Source organism: Galleria mellonella, unplaced genomic scaffold (assembly GCF_026898425.1).
Source record: "Galleria mellonella isolate WM207_F2 unplaced genomic scaffold, CSIRO_AGI_GalMel_v1 utg5382, whole genome shotgun sequence".
Taxonomy (NCBI): Eukaryota; Metazoa; Arthropoda; class Insecta; order Lepidoptera; family Pyralidae; genus Galleria; species Galleria mellonella.
The window spans coordinates 119067-137989 of NW_026442113.1; the positions used below are offsets into that span (position 1 = coordinate 119067).

Sequence of the window (18923 nt, forward strand, 5' to 3'; positions counted from 1 at the left end):
TGCAAAAGGTAAATATCTTTTAGGATTTATTTCAAAGGCAGAGCTCTGTTTACTGCATGTCATGAAAATATGAAATAAGGTTAAAACTAAGAAGGTTTTTATCTGTAAATATTATATTCGAAGCTTTTATTTTAATTTAATGATTATTTTTAGGTAGCTTCTCCTTTATAGTTAAAATTAATCGAAGCAGAAACAAATGGAATAATAATAGTAATCACCACGTTAGGTATAAAGATTAAATCACTGGTAATTACCAGATCATGTTTTTCTTCATACCTTTATCCAAAGCCTGTTAAGTTACTATCACCTATGGTGTAGATACTATGGAAAATTTAGAGAAAAAGACCATCGCGAAAACACTGCGCGTAGAATAGCGCTATCGTGACGTCGTACGCTAAACTTAATCTCTTTTGAAAAGAATTTGGTAACTTCGCATGGAATATATATTTATGATCACAATATATTATTCCATATATTATATTCCAAAATATGTACCTAAAACATTTTATTTTTCTTTTTTTTCTTAACAATATAGAAAAAATGAATCGAAGCGGAAAAAAATAAGGCAATGAAAGTGAATAACTACCTAACAGTACGAGGAGGGTCCCACTGGAAACGCCCATCTACATCGTGTTGTTTTTCCTACTCATCCTAAAGCTTTTTAAGCTATTATATAGACCATGATACCTCTCGCCATAAGAATATATGCTGCTGAGGTATTCATAGTACAAAAAGGTTTCAAATTTTTTCTCTTATACGTATGTATTGTTTATTACGCTGTGTTTTTATTTGATCATCTTTTATGGTAAAGGAGTGATGGTATAATACAATGTGGTACTATCACTATGTATATGAGAACAACAACCTCTACTGACGTAATAAGAGTACCTTGTTCCCTCTAATTTGTCAGAACTATCACAACTCACGTTGACTCATATAATTATTTACCCAGAATACAAATGTTCCTCGTTACAATTAGTACAAAAACTAATTGCCCATCTCGTTTGTTACCGTTGTTTAACTTATTAGGACTAGGTTGTAACGAGTTATGTAACAGGGATTAGTATAAACATTAAAGGTTACGTTCACTGCTATTAAAGTGATGCCGTCTACACATGTTACCGTAGGTATTTACAAAGCTTGTGTGTTAAGTAGGTACATGTACTTATTAAATCACAGGGATGTGTATAATGTTAGTATCTACATGTTTTTATGGTTAACTACTGCAATCCATTAAAGCAGAGACAAAGATACGGATAATACCATTATTATTTTTAACATTCAGTGTTTGCTATCAATTAAGATTGTGTATCACAAAATAATGGACTTCAATTATAGCAAAATTTTGATTTACAACTGAACTGATATAGATTTTTTTTTTCAGAATAGTATAGAAATAATCTTTATTCAAATATACTTGTTTACAAGCTCTTTCTCGTAAATTATTTATAATTGTATTCCTGAGTTCACGATGTTGTTATCTGATGAGAAGGACTCCCAAGAAACTCATCAGTTACTCTTTTCAAATTATTATGTACAAGATAATTTTACGTTTTCAAGGGTATTGTCACTATAATTACAATAAAATTTTATTTATTTGGAGTCAATCTGTAAACATATCCTTTCAAATAAAAACAGAATTTTCCAAATCGGTTTATAACTGACAAAGTAACGAGGTGACAAATATAAAAAAAATAAACTACCGAACTAAGAGCTTCCAGCTTTTTGAGGTCTGTTGAAAATATGGTTTTCTCATAGTTATCATAAAAAAATCTGAGTGTGTATCTTATATATACTTATATTTTCTGTATTCTAACAATTTGAAATCATTACTCTATCTAGTCAGCCATTGAATGCAGGTAATATAGAACCATTTCCTCATGATAGATATTCAGCAGTGGTTAATCAACCGTATCATCATTCGTTCGATTTTCATCCTCCTATCTATTATTGGGATATGGCAATGAATTTACAGGGTACAGAGGAAAAACATCTGAGTCCTCAGGAATGGCAACGTATGGGGGGTATCATGGACGAAATAGTGTACTCTGTTATGTTCATAGTACTGCTCATGTTTAAGAGGACGGTTGCCACTTTCCATCAGGTGGGCCAACAGCTTGTTTGCCATTCTAAGTTACATAAAAAAAATTCTAAGATAGAAATATATAGCCTAATTTTTATTCTGATTAATCAATCAGTATAAAAAGTATTTAATGTCAAATTTTATGACAAATGGTTTATAAAAGACGGAAATTAACGCGATCGTTTCGCTAAACATGGTTTACCTCGCATGCAACTTTCACGTCTAAGATTTTATATTTATGACAAATGTTTGTGCGGTTAAGGTGTAAGGTAACAAATACACTTTCATTTATAACATCAGTAAGAATATACTGTAATATATATATATATATATATATATATATATATATATATATATATATATATATATATATATATATATATATATATATATATATATATATATATATAGTAATAAATTTTATGTCACAGATTTAGTAAAGAACTTTTAGTTAACGGAGGCGATGCGTTCAGGAAAATAGATATTTTGTTGTTGATTCAATAAACGTTTACTTTATGTATCATCAAACAATAATATTCAAATACATAGAACCAAACAATATTTCAACCAAAATGTATTTTGTTTGTAAATATATTGCTGCATTCAAATAACGGAATATTTGTTATGAAACAGGAATGTTATTGCGCTTTGTGTCTAATGGACCATTTAAATCGCATGTGTAATAGTTTAGTTTGTATTCGATTTGCAGGTAACTTATATATAGTATAAATATTTTTTTATTAAAATACTAGCTGTAATCCGTGAGTATATATACGCGTATAATGCATGGAAAATATATAGGCGATGTGCATCTATCGTAGTTACAATATCTATATATCCTAATAATTTTTTAATATACATATAATATCGAAATAAAGAACCCGATCGAAAAAACCAATATAAATATTCAACCGGTATGGGCGATATCGAAATCACCTTTTTTCCATCATCAATGTCCAGAAGATGATGGGACAGATAAAAGAAACACTAGGTGTCATGTATAGGGAGGTCAAGGATATGGCCTGGGATAGAGCTGGCTGGAAGAAGATGCATGAATTAGTTGCACCGACAAGAGGAAACTCTTAATTAAAAAAAAAAAGTGTCCAAAAGAACTCAATATATAGGTATCAAAATACCTAGTATGATGATAAAAGTATCCTATATATTAATCCTTGCAGGATATGGCTCATCAGTGTATCTAATTTTATTCAAATTAGTTTAGCAGTTTAAGCGTGACTGAGTAATAAACATTCAAACATTTTTACTTACTTTCAGATTTATAATATTAGTATTTAGGTTTTAAATTATTCAATACAGTGGGCCTTGAATATTTTGATAAGCTATCAGTAGGCTTTATAAATTATTACAAGTACAGGCACATTTCATATTGTAGGCAATATTTTTTTTTAAATAAAAGAGGTAATTTCGTTGCTAAATCTTTCGTCGTAAGTATTAAATATAGTTGGATTTCGTAGCTTTAAATTTACTGATAATTACAATCAGACTTGAATAAATTGAGCATTAAGTTTTACGTAGGCACGTTATTGTAGAAAAGCGACTAGATTTTGTAGTTCCATTGGATTTTATTGAACCGAGATGGAATTATATAGGTTGAAATAGAATTCGGTAACTGAAGATACCTAAAAGTAAAGATCTACTTATGATATAGAATTTAATAGGATATAATTTTCCATGGCCGTTTGGGGCCGGCATAGAATAGGCCACCCCTTACTTTCGCGTGGGTGTCGTAAGAGGCGACTAAGAGAGGGCGAGGGATGGGCAGAAGCGTCCCTGTTGAAACATCTCCAAAGCCTCAAGCGTGGCAACTACTGGCAACACCCCCCAAGGGAAGGCTTATGTTCAGTAGTGGACAGTTAAAAGCTGATGTGATGAATGAGCATTAGCTTATGTCAAGGATTTTAGTACAAGTGTAATTATATGTGTACGTAGCACTATTAATTATTCTGTGGTTTATGCAAATATTAATATGTATCTCCATCAACACACCGAGATTGCTATGTCGAACCTATTATTTCCGACACTGTATTTTGACTTCTGCAATATACTTGTTTATACAACGTATATATTGCTCCACATATAAGTTATTTTTTAATATATAATGTACATGGTTCTACAACACAACCTATTGAAGATCTTTGATAAAGGGACGCTAAAGACTTTAATTACTTTCGGCAATGTTCGTGTAAGTATTTGTGTATTTATATGTGTGTGTGTGTGTGTGTATATATATATGTTGGGATCTTTGGCCCTATATAAACTAACTAAATCTAAACTTGGAATTGTAAACAGGTTGTCGGTCGGCTTGATTGAAAGTAGTAACCGTCACTTATAGGCATGAATAGCTCTGTTTTGCTCTGCTCTGCTCTGAATAGCTACACGGATAGAATATACTGTGACGCTTATTTCTCATTCGTATTCCTGAATTAAGATATTTAATTGATGGGAATAAATTACAAAAAACTTGTTTTCTTTTTTGTAGCTTTTTTACGTTTATTTATTAGGAATTATCATGGGCGACACTATAGTATACTCTGTCATATACATGGTACTTGTTCATGTCTAAAGGCGGCGGTTACTACCTTTTGTCATTTGAGTTGCATAAACATTTTTTTATACAATTCTTTTAATAAACACGTAACAATTTGTAAAACTATTTCATTTAAATACGGTTATTGAAACAATATAACCTTGAGCTAACTTCTAATAACTATTGAATTCAAGGATACTGTTCAATAACTCGTTTCAGTTAACAAGTTTCAAAATTATTGTGAAATTATTAAATAAATACTAGGTGCGGTAGACTTTATAGTAGAGATATTAAGTAAACAGGCGTAGAAGTAAAGTTTGTAGAAACTCAAACCTATTTGTAAATTGAATAATTAATTTTATAAAACACACTTTCTCGTTTGAATTTTGGTCTGGATAATTTATATAAAACGTCCAACCGAAATAATGGAATGAACAATAGACCCGGACACTTATTAATCACTATAACTTCAATACCTGCTGTATATTATGGTATTTGCATTTTTATAACGGCTAAAACCATCGAAAGCTTTCAAAGTGTTTATTTTGTAGAGAAATTTTGCTGATAAACGACTCTTGTTGTGTATCCACTGTAGTTATTTATAAATTGTAAAGTTAATATATTGAATTTATTATATTAAATAGAATATATCTTTGATAAATAATCTTATTATTATGTTCTAAAGGTCGACTGCAGAATGACAGTATTTGTAAATTCAAACTATTGGTTCGTGGAAATGTATTAAATCTCATCAATTTTGAACTTTGTTATATGAAATCAATAATTATCAGGAAAATGCCTACGTTTGACGTAATATAAATTTGATGATGAAGATTTTCTATAAACTATAATCAAATTCACTAAATAAAACAAACAGATAAATTAATTGTTAATTTATAAACGATGTCGACGTCAAGCATAACGACGTTTTTGAAAGTACTTGAAAATTTTGCCAATTGACTACTATTTCTACCGTCGTACTCCCAGATAGCAGAGAGATGTGGGTTCGAATCTCATTGAACCGAGTTCTTGCAAGATATATTTTTAGATCTATTATTTAAATATTTCCAAATACAGAGTTATACATTTAAAAATATTTTGAAGTAAACTGTTATAGGAAAGTATTAAAAGAGGCATGTACTCAATACAGTCACGTGATGATTACATTAATGGTGATCATAAAAATATATGACGTATTAAAAATAATATTTTGTAATTATCTATAAAACTTATATAGTCAAGTAACTTGGAGCAAGTCATGCTTACTATAAGGTCTAGACTGATGGTGGCGTGGTATATTGTGTCGTTGAGCTCCCTAGAATGCTAGAAGGTTGAACGCAATGACGGCTGGTTCATTTGCTATACTCGAGAACGGATGCTACTTATGGGCAATTGCTCTCTCCTCTCTCATGTTTATTTATTTATTTTCCATTGAATTATACATATAAATAGAACTCAACGCTAATTACAATCACAATATCCATACAAATGTAAAATTATCGTGTACATAATAATTTGAAAAGAGTAATTGTGGAGTTTCTTGCGACTTTTTCTTAGTAAACAACAACATTCGAAACTCAGCAGTAGAATCATAACAAATCGACAAATTGACGAGCGTTTATAAACAAGTTTATTTGAATAAAGATTATTTATATTCTATTCTATAGAAGTCAAAACGCAAACCACACTTCGAAGATGAGTTTCCGGACATTGGCTTATAGATTTCTAAGAACAATATCTGTACTAGTATTCAGTTTTGAACTATATAATAAATCAATTTAATGGTCTGCTATAGGATAGAACAAGTTTGTAATTCCAGTGAGAGAGATAGGTACGTCTTAGATGGGCGTGTTGGGATTTAGTAATTCTTGATAAGTATCCGTGTTGCATATAAATATAAATTTATTTCTATACATTAAGTATTGCATTTACTTTTAAATGACGTTACAGTAGCATTAAATTAAAGTAAAACAAAACTGTCCGATTTATGTATATATCTAAAAAAATATTTTAATATTTGTAACAAAGTTATATATTATTATTATTTGAAAATTTTGATCATTTCGATCATTATCATCGAAACATACTTCTATAATAATATTGACTTTTTAGCAATGGATAAATTATTTTGTTATATAATTGGCAATTTATTCATTTGATAATACAATAAAATTTTATACTGATAAGAGTCTAATAAATGTCAAATGTGTTTAAAACTTGCGTTATCTACGTTAATATTATAAACATGAAAGTGATTTTGCCTGTACTTCTTGGCATCTTAACGATTTAATCAATCACTATGAAAGTTTATCCCGATCATGTAGACGAAGTTTCGAGTAAAAGCTAGTGAAGAAAAAACTTCTGAATTTTCAAATATATGGATAATTTAAAATGATTTAGAGGTCTTTAAGTAACATATAATGAAGACGGCCCAAAAACTCTTGTTACTAGAGGATATCACTCCTTCATGAATAGTAGTTACTCGTATAGACCGGTTTCTTACTATAATGTCTAATTGCTTAGATTAGCGGGAAAGGGATTGTTAGTAATGAGACTACCTGCCCATTGCTTACAGCAATATAGCTTGCTAGCAATGTCCTGTCAGATCGCCTTTCTCGCGGTTCTCCTTGGAAACCATCGCGTTTAATTTTAGGTGAATTCATCATGATAAGCTACCTGATCTGTCTCCGGTACTCCGCCAGTCTATATCGTTAGCGCAGATTGGATTTATCATCATCATCTTCTTATTATGTCCATTGCTGAGCAAAGACCTCCCCCTATTGAGGCATTTTGCTAGTAGATGCCACGCTTGATAGGTGGGTTGGCAACCATAGTTAAGCTTTGGTAATGTTTTAAGAGGGAAGCTGTTGCCTATCCCTCCACCATTAATATCCCTTAGTTACCTCTCGTAACAGGGAAAAAGGGGTGGACCGTTCTATGCCGAGGCTACACGGTAGACGAGGTTACTATTCCATTATAATCAATTTATAAAAAAATGGCTCCGAATAATCTCGAACTGTTTCTATTGATAATATTGAGAACGAAGCGAGATCCGGTCTAATGAAGTGTTTAGGAACTCGAATTTTTGCATAGGTATAAGTATTTAGTCTGGACATTGCTACTGACATTTCTTAAATCATTTCTCGCTCCAAAACGGTCGTAAAGTATATTTATAAAGGTCAACCTAGTCGTGATTTCAAGCGTTCACAATTGCACTGAACATTTTCCAACAAGTTGTTGTGTGTGAGTTGTGTTAAATGGCACGTAGCTATTCCCTTTGAGACGTACATGAAAGGCTACTCAAAATTACACTATGGATACTAGAGTGTATAAATTAAAAACCTAGCAATAATAACTATAAAAATAATTTTTAATCGTTATATAACAGACCTTTCCGTGACTATATATTTTGAAGACATAGTACTATGTCTATGTCTTTGAAAGGATCGATAAACTGAAGTAATTATGCGACGACACAAATTTAGCGATTATACTTATAGTAAGTAGTATGCTAGTCGCTCGAAAAACTGATATAGGGTAACGGAGAAAGGTTGTCTAGCGAGTTTCTTGTATATCTTTACTATTTTATATATTAGTAGTAACATAGTATTGAAAAATTATGAGCAAAGACAACGAAGTAAATTAATTTCCCGAAAGTATTAATTGCAATAACAAAACGGTTTTGCCTAATATTATTAATAAAGAACAGATTGGAGCTTACATTGATTTTATTCAAAAAAAAAAAGAAAAAAAATTAATTACTATTTTTTTATAGGATGTAGAATGGTAAAGAAACTAATGGGCCTACCTGATAGAAAATGATAACCGTCGCCTATAGACCTCAACAACAACCGTGGTTATCATGACATCCTTCATACGTTGTCATATTTGATGATTAAGGTGTAAATTTCGTGTTAATTTCGTACACTGTAATTTCATTTTCATATCCCAATTTACATCTCAAAATACAGTTTTTTTTTATGGTTTGGGGTACAGTATTTAAGGCATCCCGTCCTCGCTACTGGATACGGGTTACGGAATGCCTACACAAGAGGGCACTATGTATAGTGGGCGCAGTTTAGACGCAATATTTGAGGAGCATTAGGAAGGTACTACGGCCGGATACTGCAACAAAAAAGAGTATGTGGTCGGCCCCCGAACTGGCGACCTCTGCTGTCTACCGATCTCCGATTCGAGGGACGATCTTTCTAAATATAGTTATTTCACCACATAAATACAGATGAGACAGAGGTAACCATGCGTATAACTTTTGTCAAACAACAAAGTGTCCCTTTGGTAAGTCAAGGTTAACAAAGTGTTAGACTTGTTCACATAATAAAATACGAGTATACATAGATCGCAGGAGTCGGTGGATTACAAGGAAACAAAATAAAATGTGCAAAGACAACTATAAAAAAGTAATTATTTTTATTTCATACATATACATACGTTTCATAAATGAAACAATCAATAAAGTACTATACAAATTTTGTACAATAAATAACTAATTACAAATCAATTATATCGATTAAAACCTATATAGTCTATAGTTTTGTTGTCTTAACGTATGCTTACATCATTTACCTACATGTAAAACCAGACTCAATATAGATACCTATATCACATAACAAATTCCATAATAATGAACATATATATATATATAGTATATAACAGTATATAAACATGATGAATGCTACTACAGTAAAATGATTATTTACGAACCATTTACAATTTGGAGTTCGATAAATTGTTCAAGTGAAATTAATACGTGTATATTTGCAACAGCTACAGATGCATGCATTAAACAGGTAATTGGACCATTGCATTGCATTTCAGTAGACGTGCAATTATTGGTTTTTTTGTATACGCTCAAAGATACAGAGAACAGAAACAATTATATTGAAATTGGGAGTTTCGCCTGAAGCCGCACAAACGTAAGAAAATAGATATCAAATCTCGTGAGATTTTTTTGGCGTCAAATACATTTTTCTCGCTTTGCACTCCTCCATTTGTTTCAATAAGGATAATCTATCGGATAGATGTGATCTGTATGTTTGTCTATCTGTAAATTATGTGAATAAAATGTATAGAATAAATAAATAAATGTATTCTTGCAGGTATGTATATTTATTGAATAAAAAGTCGTGTATAGTAATTGAATAAAAGAATAAACGGTATATATAAAAAAGTTATTGAATGCTTAATGGGGCATTAAAATTTAGTTTAACATGTATCAATCTAAAACTTTTTATAGGTTATAATAATTGCCAGTTATACTCAGTTAAAAATAGATAATAATATTAAATAAATCTATAATAGTATACAATTTCAGAGTAATATATAAATTCACAGTTGTTTTTAGACTAAGGAAATTTATTTATTTTTAGTATTTTATTACAACCAATATTAAATTAAATGCGAGCTATTCTAGGATTCCTTTTAAAGTGTGAAAAGTGATTCCATTTGACCTTTTCCATTTTCACTAAATGCTTTTATATTCTCACTTTATGTTCGCACTAAAAGTATTTCATGATATAAAGAATCAACCAATAAATTTGACATAATGTTTATTTTTTTTTAGCTTATCTCAAAAAGAGCAAGCTCTCCGTCATTTATTTTATTATAATAGTAGCTATTTTTCGCGGCTTTGTCTACATGCGTACAGAATTAATAAGTTTTTAAGAAATAGTTTTGCAATTCGGCTGATTTTTTTATTTTTATATTATGCGACTAATTCTAAATCCTCTTTTTTAATTCTTTTTTTTAAATCCATAGGATTTATTCCTATGTTGGTACTATAGTATTTGTGGGAGTTTTGTAATCAAAACTGCCCTTTTTTGCAGAGCAAGAAATTTTTTCATGTGAAGTAAAATCTACTTGATGATATGACGATGATATTAGCCGTTAATGTCCACTACTGAAAATTGGCCTCTCCCCATTGCGAGGTTTTGTCAGTAGTTGCCACATTCGACAAGTGAGTTAGCAACCGCAGGCAGGCCCTGGTGATTTTAAAACACATAATTTGATGTTCCGAATTAAAATATCTCTAGTCTAATTTGTCTATGAAACATCTTGTAGTACATTGTAATCTTATTCAGTTGTTTTTTTGTGGAGCAAACTGTTTACTTGTGGACAGATGTTTCTTTGGTGATATACGTAAATATTAGCCACGAAGGAGTTTTTATTAGAAATCTTAGTTTCGGAACGAGAAAAACGAGCACCGTACAGGAAGTCACGGGATATAATTAGTTTTAAATATGGGTTCGTAATGTTCACAAATATTATTTTAATTATTGCATAGTTTACACATGTCATTCATCAAAGAGTACGAGTTCGAAAAAATAAAAGACATTTCAAGCCATTCCATTAGCAAATTACAATCAACTAGCTACTCGTAGATACAGAAGACACAATATAGTGGATGGTATATTTTTTATATCTTTTAAGCGTATTTCAAAATAGGTTCACAATTTGTCTGTATTTAATTTGCTAATATTGATGTTTTCAGTAATAGTTTTACATTTTATAGACATACTACTGCACTGATTTAATATTTATTTTGTGACGACTGCAGCTGCAGGAACAAAACTCAGACTAATTGAGAACCTTCCTCCTAAAGAATTCACTTAAAAATAAATATACTCATGGTTGTAGTTCCCGACGGAGCAGTCAAAGATAGTTCTCAACTTGCTTTTACGACGAACTTAATGCTCAACATGCTCAAATTTTGACTCTTCGTCGACTCAACTTCATTTACTCAAAGCATTTGATTTCAACGTGGCAAGACACGAAACTATTTCGATCTCTCGGATTAATTTGGTTTATCAACGGAGTTTCTCATCATTAAATAATTAGTCACACATTAAGCTTCGGTATCGGCCATATTTAATTTCACGATCGTTGTAAGCTTGTAATTCACTACTAGACCACGATGTTCCCTGTAATTATAAAAGTATTAATTTTAAAGTAATGTTTTGTTCCAAATATTCAAGCAAAGCCACAGTTGGAAGGACCGAAATTACTGGAGAATCATTTGGTTCTAATGGTTTGGCCTTTTTGTAAGATAAATGGTCAGGCTGTGCTTTCCCTCGCACCAGTATTTATATAAACGACTACACTTTTTAAACATTTTGTCATATTTTTGCACTGAAACTATAATGCTTAGTTTTCAGGATTAAAAAATTTATGCTCTCTTGTGGCCTATAATTTTGTCCAAAAGTTGGTGGGTTCTAATTTAGCCAATACCAAAATACGACTGTATATTAATGTATTATTTCTCATCCTCTGATAAAGAATAATACAATCTACGAGTTTTATGTCTCTATATATGGCTAGTATAAGAATATTTGTGGTTATTATAATAGTTAATTGCAATTGTCATACGGCGAAACGCGCGCGATTTGATGTGCGAGACCGCGCGCCCGGCTGTCAACCTTCTCGCAGTAAGGACTTCGTGGCGGTATTAGGATGTCTGCAAAAGATCAGAATATAATGCTATTTTCATATGTATATGTGTACATTATATTAAATCGTACATGTTTGTATATAAAAATATTAATTACAGAAATAAAAATAAAAAATAAAATATTACAAAACAAAAATTACCTTAGCATACATTCATCCTAATTACCTATCAGCTTCTACATCACCAACATAACCTGTAAATACCAGTATATCAACATAAGTATTGAACTCACCCTTTATCGAGACTACTCCGTCTATTAAATCGTTAACATTGAAATCACCTGTAAATAGAACCATACCAATAATACATAGTTCTAAATTCATTTACCTCACTTTCACCTATCGATATTAGCCATAACCTATATGCCAATAATAATTATCATGCCAATAGTAATCCATTCAATTGTCAATTACTTCAATATTTTATATTGTTCTATCGATTCCCAGTGTAACTGTTAAAATCATCTCTGTATATTCATTATTTATTATTACTCTTATTTCTTCTTCTTTTTCTTTTTTTATACCACGAAGGTGGCAAATAAGTATACAGCTCGTCTAATAGTAAACGGTTACTGTAGTCTATGGACGCCTGTAACACTAGAGGTGTGAAATGCGCTTATATACTCGTACTTCGAATTGACTCATCACCCGCATCCACTAGTAGACGAGTCGCTCTACTATCTCATAGCTACAAAAAAAAAAAAAAAAAAAAACGATTCGAATAGAAACAGTTAAATTAACGTGTTCTATTTTTGCGTCGGATAAAAATCCAATACACTTTGTTAAAAACAAAACACGCGTACAAGTGACATTGTACAAACTAAATATTCATATGAATTCCGCTGAAAAATCACAGTCGCTGTGAAAATAAAAAGGCTTTCACGTAAACAGAGTTTGACGAAGGTACCAATGCAATACCGAGCTGTGCACACAAAGGTAGCTTCGCATTCCCTTTATTTTTCAAAGCTATGCGGATGTCTCCTTTGTCACTACGGAGTAAACAAGCCCAATGATTGATAGTCGGCTGTAGGTCTATTGTTTAAGGTTTATAGGAAAATGGAGGGAAGCATGTCTCTTGAGTTATTGATTGATTACTCAGTTTGCTGATGTGACATGATATTTTTAGCATTGAAATACTAATTGTCGTTTTGCTCTTATATGCACTAAATGATAAAATACTAAATAATGTATATTTATTAAATCGTTTATCTTGACTGACTATCAACTCGAAACTAAAACTATTAAGTAAACTGTTTTTATACTGTAAGTAGATGCTAATGACATGATGCGTGCAAAATTTTCAGTTTTATTGTAGAATATTTTATAAAGAAGACATTAATGATTTCATTTTTATATAAAGAAGAAAAAAAAAACTTCTATAGATGTTTTTTATTAATAGTGATTCAACGCATATTAGTTAATTAATAAAATTATTAAATTTCCCAAGGAAGAGGTTCTCAATTCGGTTCCATGTATTATTTGTATTTTTTAATGTTTATTACCTCTTAATACCGTCAATTATAAATTGATTAAGAAAACATATTTTCTTATTTAAAAAATATACCTTTATATTTTTCCCATAGATATTATATCTAAGTTGGTTCAATAGTATAGTATAGTTATTAAATCAAAATAATTGGGTATGTCACGATTGAAGAAATTTATAATAATTATTGCAATTGTAAAAATATGTTATAATTTTTCTCCTTCTCACTCGATAAAATCCACAACTGGTCTTTTTATATTATATCTTTTTAAATTTTTATCTGGAAAACATGTTTTTTACTGTCCATACTTTTTCATGCATATTATTGTAAATTTTTCGTTTAAAACGAATAGATAATTTCGGTTGACAGAAGAAAATTAATTTATTGGTTGGTACAGGAACACAGTTTGATGAATAAAAAATATTTTCCCTACGGGATGAGACGAAGGACGAATACCTAAGGGACAAGTCGAAAAGATTGATGGAATTTGTGAAGGATGACATCATAAGAGGAGAATGAAAGCAAAATTAGGGTCTGATTCATCGGCGTAGTATATGTTTCTTCCTATTTCGTTCATTTCGTTTTGACTGTTGGGGTTGACAATAGGATACGATTTTTTATTTATTGTTTATTTTATTTATTTATTTTTGATCTTACTCTTTTAATAATATTGTAAAGAGGAAAATAATGATTTTACATTTGTAGTGAATATACTTGAAAATATCAACGAGTAACATGAGCTTAATTTTAATAAAAAAAAATTGTTTGAAGCCGGGAAGGATTAAATTAAAAATATACCTGTATATACATGTATATTTATTTATATATGTATTTATCTAAGTAAGTTAAAGTGCACATTTACTCATATATATTCATATTACTGTATGTGTTATATTTTTATATATATACTTAAAAATTAACAGAATTTAATCATGCCCCTAACCAGTTTATAATAACTCCCCTTCATTCAAAGGTTACCTGGAAGAAATTGCTTTTAGCAATAAAGCTGTCTATTATATTTTCAGTGTGATCTATTCTTGTAGTTATTTCTGTTTATAATAAGTTTACTACTATAATATTTTAGAGGGAATAGTGAAAAGTATACCGTCTGGTTCAGACATAGAATGGGATACCCTTTTCTCGTGGGTGTCATAAGAGGTGACTAAGAGAACTTAATGGTCGAAAGATAGGCAGCTAAAATCTAGCTGCGGTTGCCCACATGCGTGCCAAGCGTGGCAACTATTACAAAACAATATACAACACCCCTCTAAAGGGGAAGGCTTATGTTCAGTAGTGGACAGTTAACGGCTGATATAATGATGATGATGATGACGAATAAAAAGTAATAAATACTCTTCTATGAACCGTAATTATTTTGAATTAATCTATAATTATAACAGGTCTCGGCCTAGTTCGGTGGCTAGTAGATCTAATTAAATATATGTAATTTATTATTCAACAAAGGTAGTTATTATTATTATTATTACAGTTGGTCGCTCGGTTTTACACTTATATTTTTATTACTACGATTTTTGACATTTTCTTTCATGAAAACTTTGTCGTGACAAATACAAATACAACAAGAATAGAATTAGCCAAATAGTGATGCGTTTACACATATTTGGCTATATAGATTATAATAATTATAATTATGTATTAATTTATAATTCTTTAATAGGCCTAATTTCATTTATACCTCTTTAGCCGTTTGTGCGTCTTTGGGCAACTAATGCCTGAACACCTTTCTTAGAATTCTATGAGGTGAAAATTTTAAAATATTTGTAATAAAATATATGAATAGGATTTTTTTTATCGTTCTTGTTTGGTATAAATATTTTATTATTGTTGGCACGTGGAAAAAATATATTATAGTACGTAAATATCATTAAACGATGAATGATGGTGATCGATTAATTATTCAGCCTGTTGTTTAATATCTTAAAAGTAGCAAATACGGAAAAACATGTTTATGAATTAGAGTCATTAGAATATATATTTAATTTATTTTTATGTTAAAGAGTTTGTCACAAATTTGTTATTGTTATTTAATAATACAGTGACAATGATCGATGAAAATATAGTACGTAGTAAATATTTAAAAATAAAACAGTTCTAAGTTATTGATTCTTAAATGTTTTTTTTTAATAAAGGATGTTAATAAATCGCATGAACTTATAACCTTTTTTTTTAATACATATACAAACAATAAACGAGACAAACTTAATGTCTTTATTAATTATTGTTTATATTAATTAATAAAAAAAAACTAGTTTTTGTTTCATAATCATCATCATATCTGCTGTAAACTGTCCACTGCTGAACATGAGCCTCTTCCGTTAAGGGGTTTTTTAGTAGTTTTTGCCACGCTTGGCAGGTGCATTGGCAACTGCAGTTAGGGGTTTGGCAATGTTTTAAAAGGGACGCTACTGCCCATCCCTCGACCTTTAAGTTCCCTTAAGTGACTCTTACGCCGTCCACAGAAACGAAATTTTTGTTTGAAAATTAATTAATAACATTTTTTCGTAAAATAATTTAAAGTTTTTACACAATAACTTAGATCAACGTCCATAGATATAATTTTTTAAGTATATTATACTTTATGGATGATATCTAAAGTGATTGAAAGAGGGTCCATTATTTTTGCAGTATCCTCGCTTAATGTTCACGAGGGGACCATTTGTATGAGATTTTATTTTAAGACTTTGCGAGATCAACAGACAATGGGATCGACATTGAAATATCATTCTTTACAAATCTTCCTCTAAATTCTGTAATGTGAGCCATTATTTTAATAAAGAGCAATTCAGAACGCATTAGGTTACACAAATTTAATTAATAAAAGAATTTGTTCCACAAAAAACTTTTTTCTAATTGATTTCACGTTAATTTTATATGAAATATATTATTAATTTTCTTTTGATGAAATTAGTATGTTGTACATTACTTAATCCGGTTATTTTTGCAGGTACATTTATATATAGTTGTAGCCTTATTAATAATAAAATCCAATACAATATTAAATAATCCAGGACTAAATAAAATAAGAGTGTGACAATTGATCGTAAACTTTCTAAATCGTCCACTATATAAAATTTTAAACGGCAATAATAAATTAAAGAATAACAAAAGGCTAAGACAAATTGTTTTTTTGTTATTTGATATTTATTATGTTCAGTGTGTTATTTTGACATAAGCGAGATATTTTCGATCTTTGTCAACCTGGATTGCTTTTGTTATTAAAATTTTTTAACTTCATTTTCTTTCTTCATACTGATTGACATAATTTACAGCGTAAACATTCAAACTTAATTTCTGCTAAGAATTACAGTTACTATGAAGAATTGATTTCTCGATTCCTACAAATATTTGTGCTATGAAAACACTTTCAAGGATATCGTAAGGTCAAGGTCAATAGCAATTAATAAACCAAGTGATATTATCCGCGAAACTGAACAACTTGCTCGAAGGAACACAGTAGAAATTATAAAATATATTTTAAATTTATTTCAAATTTGATAAAAAGTTTAAAAAATATTTTGTTGATTCAACTAAGTTCTTTTGAGGAAAATTGTTTTAGTGAATACTAACTGGGCTGTGACATTATATACCCATTACTGTCAACTTTGTACATAGATAAGTTAAATTTCAGCGCCCATTAACTTAGTCCAGAAACGGTTAAATGACTATAATGACTGGGACTGTTTAAGTATATTTCTAAGTGTATTATTGCCAGGTTAGCATTTTATTACAAAGCAATATTGAAAATTGTAAATATTATTACGTATAACCAAGAGATATCTAAGTCGCTATTTACAAATAGGTATGTTTGTTGGCAAATAATAATTTATATAATTACGATAGACATGAGAATTGAGCGACGATGTCAATCATTTTTGTCAATCAAAAATCATATTCAAAAACAACTTTTCCGACTATTGTAGTTAAAAGTATAATAAATGCAATAGTATTAAAGTTAAAATAAAATGAAATTGAATTAAATTAGAGCCTATATCTTTTAAAGCTTTTTTAAAAGTAAAAAAAATATTACCTTGGAAATATCTACTTGAGAAGAGAAACTATTCTTTACACCTAATTCTAAAAAAAAATATTTCGCTAAACGACGGAGTAATAAAAATAGTTTTTAAATTATTTACAATTACAATTAAAGTTAATGTAACTTTATTATAGTTAGGGTAAAGTGTGTATTAATATTTTTTTTTAAATAAATATGTCATAAAAATAGCTATATTAATTGAAGAAAAAGACAATACAATAAAAATAAGGCTGTAACTTTGTCATAAAGTGACAAACAAAATAATACTTACATCGTTATCGCAATAACTTCTTCGAAGAAAGTTTCTGCTAGACGCAAGCACTTATAAACTCACTTACACTAACCCAATAAAAACAAATGACCTTACTATTCCTTAAATATACTTAGTAATTGAATTGTTCCTTAAGTATAGTATGTATATTTTGATTATTTCAAAATTGTTAGTCCGTAATTTTTTTACGAATGTTCAATGCATTATCGTGAGGGGCGAGCGTCCGTCCGTTTTGGGAATGGTTCTGTCACTAACTGAAGGTTTCAGAGGTGCTGTCGCCGGGAACTTACGATGCACACGCGCATGGAAAGCGTAGTTTTATGTATATAGTACAGTTGTAGGTACTACAAGTAGTAGAATTTCGTAGTATATTCAAAATGTTGCCTTCGAATATTCCAAAACTCAATACACGTTTTTTACTTCAATCTATATGGATTCAATGAGAAATAGGCAATAGGATTCGCGCTCTGAGTTATTGAATTCTTATTTAATTAAACACCATTTTTGTAGGAGCCTTTTTTTGTCTTACAAAAAGTTTAGTTATAAGCAGGTAATATACGAAAATTCAGATCAGCAACGAGGTGAAAAGTAAAAAAAATAATAAGTTACTAGTTACGATATTTTATTTCAACAACATTACATTTATGGTAAATGCCCAACTCAACATACGACAGTAGTTATATGAAGAGACTAGTATAGCAAACTAGGGACTACGTATCTATAAGTACAATATATTTTTAAATTGATTAAAAAGGTAATGTATATATATTAAATACAAAAATAATTCGTTTGGATAATGTTTTATTAGAAACTATTATATATTATATAGAAACTAATATATTGCATTAATATAATAAGACATAATACAGAATTATGTCTTCGAAAGGACATTAATTCCGTTGCTAAATAACGTAATTATGTTTTTGATGCGATCTCATTTCTTTTTGTAGGTCATCCTCTTTATTTTCTCAGGTTGCTCGTCAGCTACAAGTACAATCAAAATGATGGTATGGCTG

At 30.0% G+C, this 18923-nt stretch overlaps 1 long non-coding RNA gene across 1 annotated transcript in view; it reads right to left on the reverse strand.

Annotated features, from left to right (window-relative positions):
- LOC128201533 (uncharacterized) overlaps positions 1-18199 on the reverse strand; it is a 136219-nt gene extending 118020 nt beyond the window's left edge. The window contains exon 1 of the long non-coding RNA XR_008253274.1: positions 17908-18199. This is a non-coding gene — a long non-coding RNA (uncharacterized LOC128201533). The remainder of the gene's footprint in view (positions 1-17907) is intronic.
- Between the last annotated feature and the right edge of the window lie 724 nt (positions 18200-18923).